Source organism: Hyalella azteca, unplaced genomic scaffold, assembly GCF_000764305.2.
Source record: "Hyalella azteca isolate HAZT.00-mixed unplaced genomic scaffold, Hazt_2.0.2 contig710, whole genome shotgun sequence".
In the NCBI taxonomy this organism is placed as follows: domain Eukaryota; kingdom Metazoa; phylum Arthropoda; class Malacostraca; order Amphipoda; family Hyalellidae; genus Hyalella; species Hyalella azteca.
Window position 1 is genome coordinate 241,791 of NW_025931047.1, and position 19,978 is coordinate 261,768.

At 33.9% G+C, this 19,978-nt stretch overlaps 1 protein-coding gene across 1 annotated transcript in view; it reads left to right on the top strand.

Moving 5' to 3' along the window:
* Positions 1-10,104: 10,104 nt before the first annotated feature.
* Positions 10,105-19,978, top strand: part of LOC108675643 (calbindin-32) — a gene marked incomplete in the record, with an annotated part of 35,037 nt that continues 25,163 nt past the window's right edge. The window contains 1 exon segment of the mRNA XM_018163672.1: positions 10,105-10,255.

The window sequence follows — 19,978 nt, forward strand, 5'->3', positions numbered from 1 at the left end:
CGCGCTTCGTCACTGGCTTGGATGGCCTCACAGGCCACGCGCTCTGTTACTAGCTTAGATGGCCTCACAGGCCACGCGATCCGTCACTGGCTTGGATGGCCTCACAGGCCACGCGCTCTGTCACTAGCTTGGATGGCCTCACAGGCCACGCGCTCTGTTATACTAGCTTGGATGGCCTCACAGGTCAAGTTTTCGTCGCTGACTTGGAATTAAAAAAAACGCTAAAACAGAACATACGAAAAATTTGGAAGCACAACATGATGTCAAGTATGGGGTATATCGAGGAAGGTAGCATATTCGGTTAAAAATAGGGCTGTATATAAAGGGTAAGTTGAATCTGGTAAAATTTATGGCGAATATGAAGGAAGAAGTAAGAAGCTGGAAGTACTGTGAAATTTTCTAGCATGAGAAAGGCAATTATTCTCCCCATCTATGTCAATTTTTTTGTTTGTTTCCATCAATTTTCAGCAAATTAAGCTCACAAACTCGAAATTTTTCGATAATAGTGTTATCAAAAAATGCTATTTATCATAAATGGGAATAAATTCAGCAATAATATCTTATACTCTAATATCTTATACATAGCAGTTACAGTTATCAAATCATGCAATAGAAAATATAAACTTTCACGTCATGTTAGAATATCTCATTTGAATACTTGATTGCGAAAAACGTAGCATCTAGTGCAGCCATGGCCATCTTCCAGCCATGACCATCTACCAACCATGACCATCTACCAGCCATGACCATCTACCAGCCATGACCATCTACCAGCCATGACCATCTACCAGCCATGACCATCTACCAGCCATGACCATCTACCGACAACGGTAATTATCTACTATGTACTTAATTATGAACAAAAAAAGGTGCGAAATTCCGAGGAGCAACAGAAGTACAAAATCAACTTTGAGAAGCCATCGGCAGGTTTATAATGCCGCCACCGCATTTTCGTGAATAAAATGCCTCGTTTTATGTTGGATTCCAATCACCCTCAAATTACTTTCATGTACCTTAGTAAACTGGTGGATGTCGCATCCCGAATTATTTAGTAGCGGAAATTGAGGGATAACCTTATTATTGCTTGGAAGTGATTTGGACTCTTATTATATGGCAGACATAAAATAATAATTTACTTGTGAGCGTGTGTGTTTGCTCGCTTATTTGATATTCAGCCGTCACTAACACTCAGAAAATGTAAAAATTTTGTTCAAGTAGAGATGCAAAAAAAAATTTTTACAAAAAAAAAATTCACAAAAATTCTTGCCCAAGTATGGGTTATCCTGACCCAGTTTGGCCTATAACAAATTCTGCTTTGATAAAAAAATTAATACAAAATTCTGTATATAATTTACCTGTTGTCAAAAATGTTCTAGAATCTGTCAATCAACCGAGCAAAATCAATTTCATCTCATCATTAGCAAGGTTTTATGGTATCTGGTACGAAGAGAGCTTTCGTACAATCTTTCATACATGCTTCCGCCTTAATTCTAGTACATAAAATATTTCGCGCAATACAGTGCAGTTTCTCGCTCCCTGATTTACGAAAAAATATTCACCATATTTTGCTTGATGAATAAGTTTTGGAAATTTTGAAATACCTTTATTGTGCTGATCTTGTAATTCATTTATGTAAAAATTCATTTTATAAAAATGAATTGTTTTTATAAACTTTCCGCCAAACTCATTGATTGAGAGTTGCCCACTGCTAAATGAGTATTATATATACGGTAAAAAAATCTTTACACGTAACAGAGTATATGCACTTTCTCACTCTCAATATCGACATTTATGCACGTTACAAGCTTTCAGTTTCAATGTATTTCCCTTCTCCGTATATTTATTATATATTTATTTTTCTTTTCCATACAATCGCCTTGATTACGTTCTACACTTCTCATGCGATCAGAGGCTTAAATAATAAGTTAATAATATCAATAGGTTAGTAATATTTTTATTTCATTCAAATGATATTTCTATGTAACATGGTATTGATATGGGCATGTTATATAATATTCATAAAACATATATACAACACGACGGACACGTTACATATTATTCTTTATTCATATATATGGCATGTTATACAATATTCCTAAAGTCATTATTTAAACATTAGAGTCGATGTAATGGATTATTTTGCGCTATTAAGTTAAATTTGTTCGCTTCAAATTTATAGCAATTAAATGAAACAAGTGTATTTTCCTGTGCAATTTTACAGATAGGACAGGATACCATCAAATGTGAAAAAAATCGTTTTCTTTAATTTTTCCAACGAAGAAAACTTTTAGGCAGCTAAACTATGCTTTATTTTGAGGACAAAATGACTGATTATGCTTTTCTTATCATTATTGTGATATGAATGATTTCTTTAATGATTTGGAAATTATCAAAATTTATAGTTGTATAAATTTTAATAACTTATATCTTTTCCTCTAACTTTTCACATCACCTACGAATTTTGCATCGCTTTGACTTTGAATTTTTAATAATTATCTTCAGGAAGATCTTTAGTTACAACAAGTTAGTAAATCAATCATATGGGACTCTTTGTAATCTTTGAACAACTGTCATATTGTTTAATTTTTTTAACAAAGATTATTGATAATAATGATGTACTTGGACATTAGCTACAGGTGCCAAGGCTATTGTTCCTTTCCTCTCTACGGATAGAGAGATCTATGATTTTGTGGAATTTTCCCGTATATTTATGGAGCGAATATACCGCGCACGACTCAATTTAGGGCCGAATTATATAATATAATTGAATTGTGCGCACGGATTGAAATACACACAACCTATATTTCTTAGGGTTACATTAGGGTTATTGAACCCTTGAACTTAGGGTTATTTCAGGGCTAGTGAACCCTCTGTCTCAAGGTACTATGCAAAACTGTAGCATTAATTTTATATATTGGATCCATCAGACTTTTTCTACGAATAATATTAGGGTTTTCGTAAACCTTATGTGAAAGATGTATTTAAGTGGGAGGCCATAATAGGTCAGATTAGTCATAAATGTTAGGTTAGCATTATTGGACACTTCACTGCAAGGTTACATTGACACATGACCCTTGTTACAAAGCTCAACGTATCGTACCCTTAATCATTGCCAGTAATGTTTTATTTTTAACACATATACTTTATTGATGTTGAGTCTACCTATAACAGCAACGTAATAAATTACTTCCACTCAAAGAAGTGGATTGGTAAAATTGCCCAAATAGTGACACACTTTCCTGACCAACCTTGAAACCTGATCATTCAGTTGATCATCAGTGTAACGTGGCCGTTATTGCTTGAAAATATCAATTACCTATTGTTTCAATATTGTAATTAAAAATTAATTCAATAAGTTAACTAACCAACTACTACTGAATTATTCTATCCTATCTTCAATTCCAGTAATATTGTGAGAGGAACTGTTGGCGGGAAACAATCGTATATGGTATATCTAATATCAATTATCGTATAGCAAATAGTTTATATAAGTTAAATAATGAGACTATTTCCCGTAGAATTTTTTTCTCACTCATGAAAATCGCTATTTAATTTTTTCAATTTTTATATTTGTGTTTCTTCGTCCTCTAATACAATTGTGCTTATATTGTATCTATACATTTATTGTATTTTCTCATTGGACATGGCACGATGAATCATCTAAGCTCACCGCAGGGACATGTTAGTGTGACGTTGTAATTCTTTTCTGCAATGAATCCAAGTACTTGAGTCTGCGCTAAAATGCGACAGAAAACGATGTAGCAGAAAATGGGCATTTGGGTCGAAGACTGAGATATTTTGTAAATAGGAATAAATAAAGAAGGATATTTAAGAATATTTGAAAAATTGCAGCCTCTGTCAACAGGTGGGCTGTTTCATCTCTCAGCAGTCAACAGCAACAGCTGTCAACAGATGAAGTTTTTCTACGGTCAGCATTCAACAGCACATCGCCACAACTGGCGCCTGTTACGAAAAGTCACCCTAATCAATGGATGTATTTTAAACAGTCAAAACAGGAAAGAAGCCAAAAGAGTCAACGGTTGTTGGCCTGTCTGTTGTTAATGTTATCAGTTGGAACAGTCATTGACAACATTACATTATAACGTCTGTTGACTACAGACATTGCAACATTAGACCATCTGTTGGCGACAGACATTGCCTACATTATAACGTTTGTTGGCAACAGACATTGATAACATTATTACGTCTATTGGCAACAGGCGTTGCCAAAGTTGTCATGTCTGTTGCCAACCTTGTCTGTTGGCAACAGATATTGTTGGTTGAAGCCAAAGCCAGTTTCAGCTGTTATCAGCTGAAAAAATAATCAAGAAGGAAACAAGATATAGCATATAATCATCAGTTGTTGAAACCAACAGTTAAATTTTTCCTAACAGAGCATCGAGAAGTAGCAACAGACAACAGTTGCACGATACTAACAGTTGCAACATCAACAGCCACAGTTACAAACAATAAAACAGTCAAAACAGGCGGAGGGATTACAGCAGCAACAGCAGCAGGCGAAGAGACGAAGCTTGTCAATACGGCGACGCCGGTCGCCTTGCAGCGACAGACTGGCAGACGCGACTACAGCGCGCGTGTCCACGTGACTACAGCGCGCGTGTCCACGTGACTGCAGCGCGCGTGTCCACGCGACTACAGCGCGCGTGTCCACGCGACTGCAGCGCGCGTGTCCACGCGACTATGTATTTATTACCGCATTTAATACATGTATTTATTATCGTATTTAATACACGTATTTATCATCGTATTTAATACACGTATTCATTACCGCATTTAATACTTGTATTTATTACCGCATTTAATACATGTATTTATTATCGTATTTAATACACGTATTTATTATCGTATTTAATACACGTATTCATTACCGCATTTAATACATGTATTTATTACCGCATTTAATACATGTATTTATTACCGCATTTAATACATGTATTTATTACCGAATTTAATACATGTATTTATTACCGCATTTAATACGTTTACATGTCGTGCAGAAAAAACGAAATTGCCGATTCAATGGAATCGGTAACAAGTTGCCGAATCTGTAGAATCAGCATTTCTATATTATAGGAATCTGGGGTTAGGTCAGTCAGCCAAGTCCTTTTTTAATATTTAAATATAAAGGAACATGAACGAACCTTTTCTAACTCTAACTGTCGTTTTATATTCTAACTCTAACTTTAACGTCCAATTTTCTAAATCAGCTACGAAATGTTTGATTCTAAAATCGGCAACTGGTTGCCGATTCTGTAGGATCGGTAATTCCATTATTTCGGCACGACATAAATATTACTGAATTTTAATGCATGTATTTACTATCGCATTCAATACATGTTTTTGTTACAGCATTTAATATATGTATTTATTGTGTTTCTCTATAGTGCCCCGCCGTGTATCAGGGGGGGAGGTTACATGTATAGTTCATGTGTGTGCGTGTATGGCGACACTATTGTGTCCTCGTGTGTACGTGTGGCCGTCCGTGTACACATGTACGGTGCCCGCGTGAACGGCTCGCCCCTGAATGTATTGATCAGTAGTACGGCGGCGGCCGTCGTGCGAGGATGTGTGTCGTCGCTCGTGTGTCCGCAATAATATCATGAAATACGTCTTATGAATTCTTACACTAAATAATGCTTCATTTATGTAGCTATTAAATACAATTCGATATGTTTATATACATAGCTTTAACGCGGATTAAATAATCATAGTATTTAGGGGTACGAACGTGTTGAATTGTCTTCGAAAATCTACGGAAGCCTCTACAAACATTTCGTAATTGTCCGTACGAAATTCATTTATTATTTAAATGCGCGAGTATTTTCCCTAGGGATTATAAAGCGATGATGTTTACAATGTTTGCTTACAAAAACCGTAGGAATCTCAACTCCACATCAACCACTATTGGAAATTAATTGAATGTTAAATTGATTTATATTTCCACTGAATTGCTCTAAAATAAAATTCAGTAAATAATAGAGGTATCAAAATTAGATAATCCATTAATTTAATTGAATGAAGAACCGTTTGTATATTTATACCTCTTCTTATTATTATATTCTTATGACAGCTAAATGTCTCCGGCAGTTATCGTACCTCTGGCGCGGCAAACAATGAGCACTCGAGTGCTGATTCTTGGGGTCAAGTTGTAGTGACTCATTGAATGTTGCATGGGGGGTGTGCTGGTGTGGGGGGGGAGTGGGGGGAGGGTGGGAGCAAGTGTGTGGGGGGAGGCGTGTGTATGGGGTAAAAATGGGAGTGTGTAGAGGGACATGTGTACGCCAGGCAATTTACAATTGACCGACCATTATTTACAGTAGGGGTGACAGGACATTGTGACGATGGAAAGTGATGAAGTAATTGGGCCGTTTTATTCGCTCCCATTTAATACATGTAATGTTATCCTTCTAACTTAAATATTGTGAAACTTTGTCCGGGTAGAAAGGCAATTGTTTTTCTTTGGTTGATGGGCCAGACTTTTTATTCATTAATTCATGATTACGTTTTTGATTGGAGAAAAACATATCGTCCATGATTTTCTCGTGAAAATTTCATTGAATATGTTCATTATCTGTGAATTCCTTTTTTTGTTTGGTCAATTGGATTAAACAATTATTGCCTGAGAAAATTTAAGTTAATTTTTGAGTCGCAGGATAGACCACTGAAAAAAATATTCATTTTAGTTAACGAAATAATTTGTCTTTGAATATTTTTTTATAAAATAAATAAAAACTAATAAAAAAATAAAACTAATAAAAAATAAAAAAATAAAAAATAAATAAAATTAATTATAAAAATATATTGTACATTATTTTAATATTAGGAAAATGTATGTAAATTTTCAAATTTTTCGAATATTGTTGTGAAATTTTCATGTGAAATGTTCATCAAGTCTGCAGAATAATTGAAATTCATTTACTGTATAATTAGTGGCATTCTTAAACGGATATAATAGATGTTCAATTCTAATATAACAACAAATTTGAATTCATGCGCCTACTTTTATTCACAAATATTACATAACAATACAAGTTTTTAAAGAATTTAACACACGGTTTGACATCCACCGCATAAAATCAAATATTTTCGTTGTTATTTTAAAAAAACCTTGCGCTTCTTGAACGTCGTCATTTCTTGTACTTTTTCAAAGAGCATTTAAATGTATTTCAGAACATTAATAACCCGTTACTATTAATTTCTTATGAATAACCTATATTATAGAAATAATATTTCCGTTACTATGAACATTAATAACCTATATTAATAACTTCTCGGCCAGATACTACAAACCCCATATTTTTCTTTACATTTCTGCTGGTCATACACAACGACCAATATAACGACATTGCACCTCTCATTTTTCTGTGATATCATGATGATGTTGAGCCAGGGAGCCAGACGCCATATTGTCGTAACATTTTTGTCCATGTTGTTCATGAGGCGGCAATATGTTACTAGGCCTCAATTTATTGAGAATAATGAGGAATAAATTGGTCCTTGTTAATGGCCCCCGAAAAGAGTAGCCGGCAACTCATGAGCTGCAAAGAGAGGCGCAGGCCTAGGGTTTGCCTCAGTGTAGGTGTGGCAGCCACGGTGGGAGGTTATAGCGCTCGAAGAATCCCGTCAATTTTTGGTAGTTTCATTGTAAAACATAGATATAAGTAGCGCAATACGTTCGATCACACTACTGATTGCATTTACCACAATAAAGGTGTTTAATATTTGAAAGTTATGTAGCAACTCCAAATCTAAAATGAAATCGTTAAGGTTTTTGGCACAAAGTCTACGGCACAAAAACGCCCCATATAAATTCTGGCTGTGACCATCTTACTGTGGTTCTTGTCTCCGTTTCCTGTCACATGAACCTACGCTTGAATATATTTATTTTAGATGGTAGTATCATAATGCGATAAGTTTATAACAATATTTTTAATGTGAAAATGCAATACAGATGTAAAATACAAGAAAAAAAGCTTTCATCAAAGAAGTTGAAAGCCATTTATTTATTTCGAGAAAGAAGAAAAGCCATTTATTTATTATATTATTTTCGTTTCTGCTATCGTAGGATTGTGTCAAAGATATACTTACAAAGTAAAGTTTGTTCGTTGAAGTTTTGAGCATTTTATGAATTATTTCATATATGAATGCCATGTTTGTTCATTGCTCAAACTTCTGTTAGTGAAGGCTCTCAATGGTATATAATAGCAATTCAATGGAACTATTTTAGTGAGAATTATCTGAATCGCGTTCAAATTCATAAAAAACTATAAAATAATTATACACAAACATTAACTTAATGAACGCAAAATTCCATATTTGCAATAGGACTTATTCAAGACTTTCTATACCGTCCCAGTAAGATGACATCCATTAAATATAGCAATTAGAAAGGTTAAGACTAAATTGAATACTGTTTCTATTTTTTCACATTACCAACATGGATATATGTACATATTTAAAATTTGCGTACACATTATACGATAACCGAAATCATTATTATCAAATAGACATTGAATGGTTTGTATCAATATTATTTATTTACTGAAGCGCCTCAATAAAAAAATGTGCAGGAAGTATGGAAATTTGATTTTTAAATTCTTATTTTGATACTGCGGAAACGTGAGATATTCCGTAGTGTTGATGCCTAATGTATTTAAAATACATTAGGTTTTAACTTATGTGTAACGTGCCCTAGAAGTTAGATTACGATAACTGCTTCGTAGAATAATAATAACAATACTAATAATGATAATAATAATAATAATATTAATAATAAAATATTAATAATAATAATAATAATAATAATAATAATAATAATAATAATAATAATAATAATAATAATAATAATAATAATAAAAACATTAAATTAACTTTTGAGACTCGCAAATTCGAAATTATCGAAAGGCGTAAATCAGTTTGGAAGAAAAAGCACTGCTAAGCTCCGTGTTATATTCGAACAAGTTTTAGGTAGCGGGAGAAAGTTGAACTTTTTACAAACAAACCAAAAACTAAAGTGATATATAATGTTGTGAAGCTGGTGAAACACTGATTACGTCCAGGCAGTTAGTTCTTTTCAATTAATTACGTGTAATTATTAAGATATAAATTCATATACAATTATGTAAAATTATTGTTTTTGACTAATTAGTTTCATCATTGATTTGATAAAAAATTATAAAAAATTCTGAATTTATTGCTCATTTAAATTTGAAATATCTTTATTTACTTGAATTTAATTGTACCACTTCTCTTATAAAGAAATTAGTCTATCATTACCTATTACATGTTGCTAATTATAACCCACCGATACTAATAGTAAGGATGTCAGTTATAAGGAATAGAATTATAATTATTATCATTATCATGAGTATTATTATTATTGCTACTACTAATACTAATTTTATTATTATTATTATTATTATTATTATTATTATTATTATTATTATTATTATTATATTATTATTATTATTCTACGAAGCAGTTATCGTGGCGTTTCGTTCATGCAAATTTCGTGGCACTTCACACAAAATATATATATAGCAAGCAAAAAGATAAATATACTACCAATCAATAGCATGTGAAAAATAAATAGACCCGATAAAGGATGAGTACGGATAAAATGACTAAGCACTTGATTCGTAGGCTGTACGAAATAGTTCCGCCTTTAGACATCGACGAAATACCGACAAGTCAAAGCTGCGCCAATGAAGCGAATAAACGATGTTCTAGCAATGATGGAAAAATGTCAATGTTATGTTCCCTGCAACTTTTAAAATGTTTTAATTGGAATTTAAGCCTGGAATATTGATAATTTATTACAAGTAAACAAATTAAAACCGTAATTTATTTCTTGGTTGATATAAATTGCAGTAGAAAATTCGAATAAAATTCACCCTAATTTCCAAAATTCAGACCAATCACGTTTTTTAATATGTGGTGAATTTTCATGGCATTTTCTTTGCCTTATATGTATCGGAACCCTCATTAAGAACCTTCTTATTGATGGTCGATTATTTAATAATAATGAATTAGATACTCTTGAGTTTAAGTTAATACTAACACGCCACTATTTACCCCACAGATTGTGTGTAGTGACATTAGTGATGCCCTTCAGTGGTTATATCCTCCGGTTTTGTGTAGTTTCCGGTTAGGTTGAAATGAGTCGAGTAAGCGGTTGATTAGTTCGGTTGCGAGGAGTTCAGATTTTTATCAACGTTCCCATCATTTAAATCAGGTAAGAATGATTTATTTACTGTATATATTATATTTACGAGTGTTATTGTATGTCGTGTATTGATTTTACTCGTATTATATCATTACTAATTATGCTTAAACCTGTCGTTGTGTCTTTTATTCAGTGATAGATTACGAGATAAGGTAAATAAGTACAATATTCCAATCCTGAAAATAGAGAAAAACTTTAATAAGACTTTTTCATTTATTTAGATTGCATTGATCCGAAAAATTATGACTTTCATTAGCGCGAAAGTTCACAGTTATTTTTGAATATTTATAAGTTAAATAAACGCGCTTCCAAAATGAGTGCTGCATGTTTACAAAATTACATTCATGATTAATTTCACTACAAAATTCATCAATTCACCGAAAACTCACACTGAACTGCTGACAATTGTTCTCAAGTCGACTCTATGGACAATAATGAAGAAAACATGAGAATTATTGAAAAATGACAAATTCGTATCATTGTTGTTCTTTGCGTCATTTCCTAAATTTCTAGATGTAAATCAGCCATTGGGAGAGCAGGTTATGACCGCGTTGGTATTAACTTCATCACGGGATGTTAGTCCAGCGTTGGTATTTACTTCATCGCGGGATGTTAGTCCAGCGTTGGTATTTACTTCATCGCGGGATGTTAGTCCAGCGTTGGTATTTACTTTATCGTGGAACACGCACGGTATCCAGGATACCATTCTGGCGCACGCACTGCCAATTTAGTGCCACGGCGCGGGCTCCTCAAGGGACCGGTCTGAGTACAACAACAACGGTATCCATGATACCATGTTTAGTGGCAGACATACGCCCAATTTGTGATGTTATTCACATATAATAAATAATATAATCTATGATAATAATTATGTAAATAATTGTTTCCACATAGTGAATTGTGGCATATCTATTTTATAAAATATTATATGTGTTGCAGAAGACTAGCGCCATATTGAAATAAGGACTGTTAGAAATTTTATCCAGGATACTTAGAACGTATGGGGATATAACCGGTGCCTGAAATTTCATTATTAGTAGGAGAATAGGGAAGTATTGAAGGAGAGATGAATAGATTGTAGGAAAAAGACCAAATGATTGTAGAAAAGGGAGGAAAAGATTGGAGGGAAGAAAGGTAAGGATTCGAAGAAAGGAATGAAAGTATTGGAGCAAAGGGATGAAAGTATGGGGGGAATGAGATGAAATAATTGGTGGAAAGGGAAGAAATGATTGAAGGAAAGGTAGAGAAGGATTGAAGAAAAGGGAAGAAAAGGTAGAAATTATTTGAGGAAATGGGGGGAAATGATTGGAGGGAAGAGAGGTTAGGATTAGAGAACAGGGAGGATGTGACTTTGAAAGTAGTACGTATAAATTTGTTGTTAGATCGCAGAGTGGCTTGCTAAATTTTGAAACGGATATGATTTGGAACTTATCTGTTCTGTCATATAGGCTTTGTACTGGAGATTCTTTAATTACCATACACTGCTGTTATCCCCACTGAAGTGTAATAATATTTACAGGTATTCATATTTTTAACGGGCATTTATAATATGGAGATTCAGGATGACGCTATTCTCAAGTATTCTTCTATTCTGGTAACGCATAGGCAACTTGCTGGAAAAAATAATTCTCAGGAAATTATTTTAAGTTTGTTATATAGAACAAAACAAAATACTTAATATTAAGTTGATTGAAAATTCAACTCAAAAAGACATACATTTTAAATAGTAAACGATATTAAGTATCCACGCAAGAAAAGTGTAAATGCCGTAACTAATAAAATAAAGGTCACTCAGATGAAAGATTAACGGGAGCAATCCAATGCGCAACAAATATCAGAGTGAACTACAACATGGAAATGCCGTAGTCCTTATTCATGAATGGTGAATAAGAATCTTTCATCGTTTTACTTTATTTGTTTGGAATAAAATCTGATATTGTCGAATAAAATATGAATAAAGTTTAGATTAATCAGATGATTGAAATAACAGGCAAAAAAGGCCACAGTCTTCGTACCAATTCATTTGAACCCCTAAAATTCTTATAGGTAGTTGCTATTTATTTATTTTACTCCTTTAGTCAAATAATTAATGGCGACGCAGAATTCAATAATTTTGGGGGGTTGAAGTAAAATTGAATAAAAATTGTGGCCTCATTTGATTGTAATTAACTTACCTATTTATATATATTATTATTATTATTATTATTATTATTATTATTATCATTATTATTATTATTATTATTATTATTATTATTATTATTATAATTATTATTATTATTATTATCTTTTACCTCTCATTTTACTCATCTGATGCTCAAAGTGAGGCAACATGATGATTAAACGTAGAGTGGTCATTAAATCACACATATTAAATTACCGAGCTTTATCTCCATGATTTTCGATGTCAAAAATAATAATGAATTAAATTTTTAATATAATTTTTTATTTTCATTTTTTTAAACACAGAATTTAAAAATATAATCAATAAATTATCAACTTCGAGCACATGCCATTCGAGTAACTAAATCATTGTTAGAGTCATCGAAGCAGGACTTACAACACTTGCCGAATTTATCGCTCTGTATCAAGATATGGTCCCCTGCAAATGTTAACATTCAACACTAGTCGCACTGTGTGGGATCGCGGAAAAATATTAAAATTTCAGATGAGATAAAAATTCCAGGTAGACTTTAGCAGGAGAGAAAAATTTCTCCACCTTTGGCAGCCAAAGCCTCCTATAAGAAGCAGAATAAAGCTAGAAATTAAATAATATATGAGAGCAAGGTATACACAACAACAAATAAAATACGATGGTAATAATGAAACAAAATGTGTAAATTTATTTTAAAAAGTGTACCAAATTTTTGAAATAATTCTTAAAGTTTATTCCGGAATTGGTGAATTAGGTGGTAAAAAGTAGGCGTCTATTTTTTCGAAATTTTTTACTACATTAAAAAACATTGAGCACCTAAATTAACAACATTGGACGCTCTGGTTTAATTCCATCAGCACCCTAGTTGAGAACATTGAGCTCCCTAATTTAATACATTAAAAACTTTATTTAAGTACACGGGCGCTCTAATTGGCAAATTAGGCTTTATATTTATTCAATATTTCAGTTCCTCTAAATTATGGAGCTCAGTTGTCTAACTGCGTAAATTGGGCATTAGAATTTATCAAGTTTGGTCTCTTGACCCGGCATACACAAATAAATTTTCCCTCACGTTACCAAAAATTAGAGAAATGTGGATAATTTTCCCTAATAGCAATGCAATTTTCGCCTAAGCTTGAGTAATCCTGACCCAAATTATCCCGGAAAAAAGTATACATGCAGAAAGTGTGTCACTACTGGTACAATGTGACCCATATATTTCTAAAAGTGTGACCTGCACAAATTAGGTTGACCTGCTCATGTCCCTTTGGGGCCTTGGTTAACTCCCCTCATCCCCACACCCCACGTCACCCGCGGGGCTCTGGACAACAAAAGAAAACAGAGCGACGCGCTTGTCAAGCGGTAGTCGCATCGTTATATCTGTGGGTGTCGCTGGAAATAGACGTGAATTTATTTGCGTCTGAATGCATGTTAATGTGTGAAATTGCATTGGAATGCATGTTAATGAGTAAGATCGTGTTGGAATACGTGTTAATGAGTAAGATTGCGTTGCAATGCATGTTAATGGCGATGGTATGCGTGTTAATGAGTAAGATTGCGTTAGAGTGCATGTTAACGAGTTGCGTTGGAATGCATGTTAATGATTAAGATTGAGTTGGAATGCATGTTAATGTGTGAGATTGCGTTGGAATGCATGTTAATGAGTAGGATTGCGTAGGAATGCATGTTAACGAGTAAACTGGTGAAGAATTAGTTGTATAATATAGTCATTCAGAATTAATAGAAGACGAGATATACGATGCAGATAAAATAAAGAAATAAATGATAATAATAAAATAATAATAAATAATAAAATAATTCTAAATAATTCATGAATGTTCATAAGTTGTTTAAGAATTCATTAACGATTCAAAACTAATAAAAAACGAGATATTCGATGCCGATATCGAATAGTTTTTAAATAATACCGGAAAGTTCAAAGGTTCTTTAGGAATTCATAAACAATTCAATTTTATCACACAAAGTTAATGCGCAGGCCAAGTCTCGATGCGTATGTTGGTGCGTGTGTTGAGTCCGTGCGCGTCATCGATTAGATGCGCTCATGCGTACGTTTGATACCTGGGCGAATAATTAGGCTGACACGTACATGTGCGTGTAGTGTGAGCCTGTCTTCTTATTGTGTGGCCATTAGATTATTATTTAATTATTATTAATAAGTAATTATTATTATTAAGTTATTATTGATTGAGTGACCAATAAATTATTATAATTAAATTATTTTTATTAATAAATTGTTATTGAATAATTATTATTATTAGTATATTATTATTGAATTACCAATAATAGTAAATTATTATTATTATTATTATGAAATTATTAATAAATTGTTATTATTATATTAATATTATAAAATTTTACTTAACAATAAATAATTAATTATTTATTATTAGTATTAAATTGCTGTTATTATTAAATTCTTATTACTAAAAAAGTATTGTACTCTATTGTATAGATAGTCGCACATTTTCTCATCCATTGCACAAGCAGAGAGCGGACGTAGCACTGCTACGCCCTAATGACGGAGTAAACTATGTCAGAATGACCCACAAGAGAGTAAATGAAGTGCATCTCTTATTGTACAAAGTAACCGGATTTATTTGAGTGTATGTGCATTAAAGAATTGGACTTGGATTCATATTATAAAACGTGTAGCTTCGCAATGTGCGTGTGAATGACGTGAGGGAACATTCACGAAAGAGTGCGTTTTATTCGTATGCTTCGTGCGTGTGACGATACACGAGGGCTGTACTTGATGAGTTCGTTTGTCGTGCGTACGTACTTCGTTTGTACGGACAGGTATGAATGTATCCAAGACACTCAGTGTATTGATCAAGCCTGGCTTGCGCTCTCTCTTGTATTTGCAGTTGTTGTTTATGTTGTTGCTGTATCTGTTTGGGATGTTGCTTCTGTTTCTGATGTAGCTGCTGTTGTTTTGACGTTGCTGCTGCTATTTCTGATATTGTTTTCGGTGTAGCTGCTGCTTTTTCTGATGTTGATGTTTCATTTTCTGTTGCTGTTTCTGAAGCTTTTGTTGTTTATTGATATGATTTCGTTTATCTGTCTTGTTTATTTAAAACCAAATATGACATAGGTTTTCTTGAGCCATCTTCCCTCAGCAGCGCCAAAAATGAGTTTGAAACTTTTTTGAAAAGTTTTAGATATCTACGAGTGCTTACTTACGGAAGTTTTGTAACCTACGAGTATATCAGAACTTGAATGGAAGAAAGTATTACTTTTTTCACTCCAGTGCCCCAAGGACCCAGTCCATAAATAACTGTTATAATGGATAAAAGTTTTCTTTTTCGAGCTAACTTCGCGGAATTTTTTAAAGGAGGAACAGGTGCATCGCATGACTGATGTTAGACATACACTCAGATAGATAAGAGGGTTACATTGTCTAAATAGTGGCGCACTTTCTCAACCACAACACGAGCAGAGAGCGGACGTTGCAATTTATATTTTCAGCTGAAACTGGGTCAGGATGACCCATGCATAGACAAATAGTGCACCGATATTTGGACCAAGAAGCACTAATTTTTCTGCCTGTTAGCTTTGGTCGTTAGGTTGCGACCAGACATAATGAAGATATATCGCTATAATTATGCCTTTGAACATGTCATATTTGGTATGATATAAAAAAAAATATATCGCGCTTTAAAGCAGATCAAATTTCATTGATGCCATTTATTTGCCATATTGCCACAGGGGATATTTTTCTAGTGTTTCCATCAATGAAGTGACAGGTGAAAGATGTCTTCATCAATGGATTATACTTTTATTTTATTTATTTACAAAATTAAATTATTACTTACGTGTGATGGACACTAATGATAATATATTGAAATACTCGTAACTCAAAATAAATGAGATACAATCATTATCCAAGTAAATTTAGTCAAAAATTTATTATATTGCTGTTAATATATAATTTACTTTAATTCTACTTCATTCTTTCATGTGGTTCATCCTGAACCACTTAGGACCTGCCAAAAGGCATGATAATACTACGTTCATTCTCTGCCTATGCAATGGCCAAAAAAGTGTTTTAATATTCCGGAAACATTACCATTACATCTCTTTGAGTGAGATATTATTTGCCCTATTATTTTCACCCTCAGATGGAGATTATCTTTCCATTCAATTTTACTACTTCAGGGCTTTCTTACCTGTGTGAGGGAGAATAAAATCTTTTAAACCCGCGAAAATAAGAACTAAAAATAATAAAATGGAAAATTTTCCGTTTTCGAAAATAGGCAATAATAAACAAGACTTGAAGCATTAAAATTATGTCAAGAGGCCCAAAGCTGGTAGATTTGTTGTAAGGATACAAAAACAGTTACTGCATTTTATTTTAGTTTATCTTCATTAATCGATGACGGATTGCCGGCAGTGCCCATCTACGGAAGTTGGAAAAAGCAAACGTTTTGTCAGATCACATAACTCCGAGCAGAAATAGTGATATGCCTTACCATATATCCGTAAGTTTGTCAATAGCGCGACGATTTGGTTAAATTCCGCGACGAAATATCTATTTTTGCGAAGAAAATCGTGTCGCATTATGTCATATTTAATTATTTCAAATGCAACTGTGCCACTTGGAAAAGATGAACGCAATTCTGCGACATACTTCTTTAAGCCAATCTCGTTAGGTTAGCGTTGAGGGCAAAAATTTTTTTTACACCCCTAACCCAAAACATAACTTAACAAGGTTAGGTCCAGATAGCAAAATTTTTATTTTTATTTAATAGCTGGTTTAACGTGTCAAATAATCTTATCCGTGATATCGCGAATTATTACTAGCATGTATATAAATACAAAAAAAATTCTATGGATACATCAACTGTCTTCAATTTAATTCGTACTTAAAAGCCTGCATTGTGGACAAAGGGTCAGAAAAGGAAATAAATCCAAGCTGTGCACTGCCAGTGACTCGTATCACTTGAAAACAATTATTAACCAAAGATATACGGCACCAGGCTTCATATATGCGCGAACAATCTTTCACAAATAAATATAAGTTGATCACACTACTTATATATGAAATAATCACGAATGGAAGAATATGATATATCGTTCCAATTTTAAATAATTACCTACTCCGTAAAAGTTCACAGTCAGTGTACTCACTCAGCTGCTGGCGGGATAGCATTAGGTCGTAATCACCAAATTGATCGTTCATCATCCAATTGATCGTAGATTATGGCCCATTAATCTTACGGGCATGACACACACCTCATTACGGGACGCATTACGGAGGCTCACGTCATTCACGTGTGTTAACGTCCCTCAGATGTTGGTCCAACATCTTGGGATTGTTATACTCAAGAACCTTCCCAAATGTTAGATGGTGGCACAGATTTGCGAATGTTACAAGTATGACATTTTATTGTTCATGCATGTTACAGAAATCATTAGTTATTGATGTGGATATTGCAGATTCGTGGAGTTAACAGGTATTACTTACTCGTTGATGTTACAGTTATTGCACATCCATGCATGTTACATGAATAACAGGGTCGTGCATTTTGCTTGTTTAATAGGTTCATTTGTGTAACAGGGATTAAAGGTTCCTGACTTATATTTATTACTGGTTTATGGATGTGGCAGGTTTTTAGACCTTTTCTGGTGTACTCGTTTACGATACTTACTAGTATTCATGAAATCAACCCTTCCAGTTTGTGTATATATGCATGGCAAATAAGATGGTTAGAAGAATTTCGAGTATTTCTGTTAAGATTATTCTTATCTTATAATCTTATGTAGACTTAAACTCAAAATAGTTATATGACGGTGGGTGTAAGAAAATTAAAGGTAAATAATTTAATTTCACTATTGAAGTCAGCGATAGAAAGCCAAAATGTCTTCCTCATCCCTATGCGTGAAGATAACACTTTTTGACAAGTGGGTTACCAGGAAAGCTTTTAAGCTGAACAAGGTAAAGATTAATGGGAAAGAAGCTCAACACCGGTGCGCGCCTACCCATCAACTCACTCGCTGCGCTTTAGAGATGCCGAGTCGCAGCGCTATCAAAATTTTGAGTTGGTGGCGACCCTGAATTAGGAACCGCCTAGGACTCGGTCCGAACGTAAATCAGCTTTCCCATGTCCGCTTTTTGGTCTACATTCCGGTCCCCGAATGTGACAGCTACAAGCGCCTGGTCCTTATTCTGCCAACTCTTGCCCTACTCTCAGGAGACTATAAAGTCGGCAAGGAGGTTCTGACTAGTCGCTGATTGCGATCAGTTGGCCAACTGACCCAGAATAACTCTAACGCGAACATAGCAACTCTGGGGCAGAGGCTGAAGCATACCCCGAATTTTGTTAGGGAGTGGGCTACGTCAACCTGGCTTAAGATAAATGCGGCAACTTGAAAATATTATAAATATTACGTAACTCACTTGATCATTTCAAACAATTTATACCTGAATGTCTGTCAGTTTCACTCGTAGCGTCGGAATACACGATAAATTTTCGTTAAATTTACTTGAATCAAAATCAAAGCCAAACACACAAACGAGACCAAGGTTTCTTCTTGATCTCGAGAGACCCATTAACTTGTTTCTACATTTAATAAATTACAGTAGCCCATTCTTTCGCTCACTACGCAGTTTGGGCAAACTGTTATCGGTGGCTTACAAGAGATTTTGCTACAAGTGCCATCGATGTTTCAGACTCTATAAATCATTGATGATTCATTGATGACCGCCCCACCTATCACTTGCTACACTCTCGATTTATTGTGTTCTACTGTCGATTTTTAGCAGATGTGGCCATCCACCGTTACGCCACCTATAGTCTACCATCACTACGTATAATCATCGATGCGCCACCCATAATTTATATTTGAGAATAAGCAACAAATTAAGACCGTCTGCAACTCTGAGACTTCAGAATGCAACAAAATAATACTGTTTTCAAATAGTCTTCAAAATACACAAGGCATAAACTATAATCATTTTCAAATAGAAATCCTATTGGAGGACACAAAGCAGACCATTTTCGAGTAGACAATTTTTTTAGACCTTATAAAGCACCAACTAAGACCATTCCAAATAATAGACTAAAAATGCTATAAAGTAGGACCGTTCTCAAATGAAAGACGACAAAAGAAGACATCCTGGAAGTTTTCAGATCTTCCTCTTTTCCTTTTCTTACGCGAGAGAAGGGACCCTCGACGGCGGAGGTCGGAGTTGTTTTTGATATAATGAGGTTCTTCACGCCGAGCAAAAGGAAAGTGCTTCAAGAAATAACATGGATATAAAAGGATTCTGCTGAAAGCTTATGTATTTTTATTAGAGTGAGAAAATTCTACTGAAATGCATTCATGTTGAAGTATGCAAAAATAATAGAAGAAAGTTTTAAATTTCATTGTCAGTAAATGTGAGTTCTATTAACAACTTTAAGGAAAGTACGTTGAGGATTACATTATAGGACAGATCAAGTAATTACATGACATTGCTGATCAAAATTAAAATTCAGTCTATTCTTGGCTTATTTCATGATCATCTAAAAACTCAACATGACGACAAGTCAATAGAGAAAAGAAATGTATTTGTTTAA